This window comes from Oratosquilla oratoria, chromosome 12 (genome assembly GCF_046742065.1).
Source record: "Oratosquilla oratoria isolate Oo_2021 chromosome 12, ASM4674206v1, whole genome shotgun sequence".
Taxonomy (NCBI): Eukaryota; Metazoa; Arthropoda; class Malacostraca; order Stomatopoda; family Squillidae; genus Oratosquilla; species Oratosquilla oratoria.
In genome coordinates, this window is record NC_134788.1 from 26,674,153 (window position 1) to 26,680,152 (window position 6,000).

Below are 6,000 nucleotides of genomic sequence, written 5' to 3' on the forward strand. Positions count from 1 at the left end.
GACTCAAAAGATGCATAGAATGACGTGGCCTTTATTTATTTTTTATCTCGAGCACATTTAGGGTCATCCTTTCTGTTTCCTTAAATTTCCAAGTCTCTATGCAGTCTCATAGGCACAATCACTTCATACAGTCCTCTCTATGCATTCATCACCAAATATTTGTTTCCCATCAAAGGCCTTCCTTTTCCTAAAACCAAAAGCAATTATGTACCAAGACACCCGTCTCCTCCACCTGTCTTTTACAATTTTTTCACACTTTTTAGGTGTTATAATGTTACCTTGATGCCATATTTTGGAAAAGGCTATAAACAACACTTTGGTGGGTGCTTGCATGAATTCTTCCTTTTTGTGACCTGACAAGAACACATCCTTGGTCCTGTCAGATACCATATGCGCAAGATGCAATCCTCTCGTATCTTATGCAGTCCAACACTCACAACTCCACGAAATCTCTCTCTGGAGTGACCTATGAATGTGAGTCTCATGCAAGACAGGTCTGGGGTAATGGATGAGTTCATTCACTTTAGAAAGATCAAGTTCAATATCAATGTTAAGCCAAGTGAAAGATCTCTCAACACAGCTGCAGACCGTATAGGTATGCTATCATGGCAACTCTCGCAATTAGAGTGTACACAGGAAGAAAGGAGTGAAGTACCCTACAAAGTAATTCAAAAAGTCTGGACTAAACTTCAATTTTTTGAGGGCATAAACTTGATTAATGTACAACATTGGAGTTCTATGCAAGTACTGATGGACCAATCTTACAAAAAAAAAAAAAAATATCCAATTTATAACTAGTCTCTCACAAACTATGCTTTACTGTCAATGAGATATTTCTTCCATTTTACTCTTTGTAATCCTTGCAATGTGATAAGATTTTCAAGTATCATTTATTATTTTCTTTTGTATCTGTGAGCTTTCTTTGAGAATATGGTTCAAGGAAGATTATCTATACAGTACCATAACACAACTGAACCTACTTGATACATCAAGTTTGATGCCACACGAACCAGACCCCCAAAACACTCCCTATCGTAACCATTGTACTTCTTCCTCAAGGTTACACTCACGTGGTTTGCGGCTTTTCACCTCATATGACGAGTCAGAGTACATGAATAGGAAAATGAACCCTGACAAACTGAACATTTGTATGGTTTCACGTTCGTGTGGGTTATCATGTGAGCCTTCAAATAACATTTGCGAGCAAAGGAAGGAAGCTTCACAAACTGTACAACGGTAAGGCCATCTGTATGCATCCTCATGTGAAAGTTCAAATTCTTGTTTGCAGTGAATGAAGCCACACAAATTGTACATTTGTAAGGCTTTTACCCAGCATGAACCCTCATGTGGTTTGTCAGAGTACCATGACGTGAAAACGAAGCATCGCATAAGTGACACGTAAGGCTTCTCGCCTGTATGGGTCTGCATGAGCACCTTCAAGACAGCAAACGACGTCTCACAAGTCTTTCCCCAGTATGAGCTCTCATATGAGTACTCAAGTGACCAGACTGAGTAAATGAAGCTTTGCACAGAGAACATACATAAGGTTTGTGACCCGTGTGAATATTCATGTGTACCTTGAGATGATGTGGCCGCAAAAATGATTTATTGCAGACAGTGCATTGATAAGGCTTCAGACCCACGCGTATCTCCATATGTCTTTTAAGACTATCAGGCCGGGTGAATGCAGTTACAGATGTTACATTTAAAAGGCTTTTCGCCAGTGTGAGCCCTCATGTGACATTTCAATCTATATGACCCAGAAAATGATGCTATACACTGAGAACATCTATAAGATTTTTTACCTTTGTGTGTTTCCTTATGTTCTTTTAGAACATCTAAATGAGAAAATGAAGTATCACAAAAGGTACATTTATAAAATCTATTGTTCATACGAGTTCGTACACAAGCCTTCAAATCGTGCAGCTGGGAGAATGAAGCATCATGTTTTCCACTTTCTAATTTTAAAGTTCTCTTGTCAGTTGTTTTCTTTATGTTTGACCTAGGAGAACAGGGAGCACTAGATTCTGTGTCTTCCGTCAACTTTATTTTCATGATTTTGATCTGTCTTGTTTTGGGTTTATCACACATCAAACTTTTTATCTTCATGAATGCTTAAAACAATCTTGAACCTGCAGGGATGGAAATGAATAAACAAAGAATAGATGTAGGATTGAATTAGGACTCTCTCACTGTACTTTTGTTTTGAAACAAGTATCTTCATAACAAAACATCAATGACCTTAAAGGAAATAACATCAAAATATGCATGAGTATGTATATACACAATCCATATTTCACTTGTGTCAGATTTAGCCACTCGGATAAAATCACAATTAAGTTAAAGAAAAAGGGTTATAGATTCTGATATGACTGCAATTAATCTGATATATATATACAGTATATATATATATATATATATATATATATATATATATATATATATATATACCCATCACAAACCACAGCCTCTCCCACCCTTAACCTAACCTAATACAGTGTAAAAGCCATGGACTGACAAATCTATAGCAGAGGCAGAAGGCAATGTGGGGAAGGAAAGCTAAAGACCAAACAATGCCTTGTTTAAGGAAAGTAAATCTGATAGAGCAACATATAACCTGTACTATTGTTTGCAACAATTATCTTTCAAAGCAATTTCTGTAATTCTTTGATTCTTCTGTGCTTGCAAGTGATAAAAGTAAAAATTACCCATAGTATGGTTGTTCTTTCAGATATTCACACAGTTGTGATGATGCTGATCATGAATTGAAATGGAATTGCTGTTAAGAAGGTATGAGTGACAACTGATCCCAGTGAAATTATGTGGATATCCAAAAATGTTTATACCACCCATTTAAAAGCTATATGGGGAGTTGCAATGTATGTATCATGATGATACGAATTATAGGCCCCCTCTACCTACACCTCATACTTGATGGTTGGCAAAACAGTTACAATAAGAATGATCACAGATAAACTGAAAAAAATATATACAAAATTAATTTCTAATAAGCCATTGTCAATCATAGCAAGTTCAACTGAAATCTTAAAATGCTTTATAGTTGTATTCATTTTGCCATTTTTTCTTTGCTGAAGCTTATATCTTTCCTGTATGGAAACCTTTTCGATAAAAAAAAATTCTTGTAACTTGAAGTTTACATTTCATTTTTCTCCCCAGTTCTTTGAGCTTGTCTCTCATTTCTTGATTGTCTCCATGTCCCTCTCTAACTCAACTCCAGAATCATGTTACTCAATACTTTTAATCATGTTATGTAACGTTATATGGGAAGGGATGACAACAATTGTTTGTGATGGGTAGATACTGAAGGACTGGCTTCACAGCTACACTTGAGGCTTTGGGGAAGAGGGTTTATGTATATCTATCCCTTGAGGTACATCAAAGCATCCTTAACAAAATGACACTTGCAATATGTTACCTAATTTCTATGTGCATATACAAAATTGAAGAATGAGGCAACATGAAATGATACAAAATAGAAATAAATACATTAATAGAATAGTCATTTGTACTTTACCATTTCATTACTGTAGTAACATTGATTTCACGAAAATACCACATAGCAAGCAAGAGGTACAAAGTAGAATAGACATGTCTATTAACAGTAAAATGAGAAAGAGGATTTGAGATCCTATGCTTTAGGAAGTGAGCAATTTTACAAAGGAGTTTTTTTAAACTCTCATAATCAAGGTATACAAGTACCATAGATTACTACAAAGCCACAAAATGACAGTGTTTAGATTAAATCAACTATAGCACATTTGTACAACTATGACCTTCTTGTACTCCATTCCACCACTATTAGGGCTTCAGTACCCTTTACAATAGATGTTTCGTCGTTTGCCATAAACACTGGGAGTTGTATCTTTGCAGAAATTCTCAGCTCAAAGTAACTTATAGGGAGTGCATGCGGGAAAGCAAAACAATAATGATAACCAATGTTGCTTTCCGTAAAAGTATAATTAGATCTCAAAGAAAATTATTTCCAAAGTACCTGTTCTTTTTTAATTATGATTTGCTCAGTTGATAGTCGTGAATAGTTGTTTATTATGATCGGGCTACTGTCGCCAGCTTTGTAGCCGATACTATTCCCTGTTCTTGAAAATCTCGAGTACCTAAGCAGTCTCGCTGATCATTGATTTAACCTTGCATTACATTCATTTGTAATTCCACACTAAACATAAAAGGAAAATTCTCATACATATGGTAAAAACAGTAACTTACAAGTGCCGGTACGATTGTCTACTCAGACATCAATCAATGCTGCTGACGTCGAGAAGTCTAATTAGTTCTTAAAGAAAACGTCATTCTAAAAATACTAAGAAGAAAATACACTATTTTACGTTTTCTGTAAACAAGTACAAGATTACAATGTGTTTGCTAATCTATGTAGCAACGCAATTTTTTTTCTGTTGTCACATCATAATTCTATTAGACACCCGTATGTGGGTGGTAGTGTATTTAGGCAGGGTCCAGAGCATTGCATAGAGGCAGTCCCTTCCAAAGACAACGGGGATTGTTATGGCAGTCACAATTCCTCCATACTTTTACGCATTTTGTCATTATTCTAAAGCTATAGCGAATGTCTATGGCGAATGTAGTTAAAATATTGCATATTGTTTTAAATTGTGTATATGTGACAAATGTACACTGCCATGCAAACGCAGATTGTCGTTCTCGATTTCAGGATTTTCTCTCTCCAATTTTGATATTTCCATGATTAGCACCAGTACACTTACTTTCGTTATTGCTTGGCCACCACAAGACAAACTTGTGGTTCAGATCCAAGACATGTGTTGGGAATTATTTTCGGGTATGTTGACAGAAATGATCCATCTCAACATTTGAACTCTTTATATTAGATTGACATTTTTTTTTTCTTCAGAGCCAGCTCTTCCGCCTTCTTCCTAATAGACCTAAAGTACATAATTATGTCCGTGACTGGTAAAGAGATTTTTGTGTTGCGGTAGTGTTCCTCGGATTTTGTGTTTATCTGTGGGCGACATGTTCTGAAATGCCAAGTCAGAGGATGATGAGTGTTTGACCCCATCCTTTTTGCATGAATTAAGTCTTGGTATTCGCTCGGACCTTAACCTTTGAGATGATCAGGAACAGTCTATACATGGACACAGGAAACTGTGCACAACGGTATGCCACTGCCGTGACGATCCCGGACGGAAGCTGACGTATCGCACAGTGATGTCCAAGTCGCCTCAGTTCCGAGGAGAGCTGGTGCAGCGGTCGGTGGCCATTGCTCGCCGCTCCCAAGATTTGAACAGACGACGAAATCGTTACGCATCCAGATGCTCTTTTTACCGACCGAGCTGCGCGCGCCCCCTACTTATATACATAGTGTGTGTATTTACCTAGTTGTATTATGCGGGAAGGGGAGCTATGCTCGTGGTATCCCGCCTTTCTATCTCGCAGTGTCTACTTTACTTTTAAACTCATGAATGGTTTTTGCGCATACTATTTCATTATCCAGTTTGTTCCAAGTGTCCACTACTCTATATGGAAAACTCTTTTTCTTCAGTTCTCTTCTGTAGCTATGTTTTTTTATTTTCTTTCCGTGTCCTCTTGTGTTTCTCTTGTCCCAGTTTAGTAAGTCCTCTCTATCGAGTATCTCTGTTCCTTTCATGATTCTGTAGATGGTCAGTAAGTCACCTCTCTCTCTTCTTTGCTCCAGAGTCGTTAACTCCAGTTTAGCCAATCTCTCCTCATATGATAGGTTTGCAAGTGCAGGTGCCATTTTTGTTGCTGCTTTCTGGATTCTCTCTATTTTCTTTATATATTTTTTGGTACTGAGTGACCACAATGTCGCCGCATACTCTAGTCTAGGCCTTATCAATGTAACCAATATACATCTATATATTTTTTATCATGTCTTCGTTCAAGTATGCAAATGCCACTTTTATTGTGTGTGTGTGTGTGTGTGTGTGCGTATATAGATATATATATATATATATATATATATATATATAT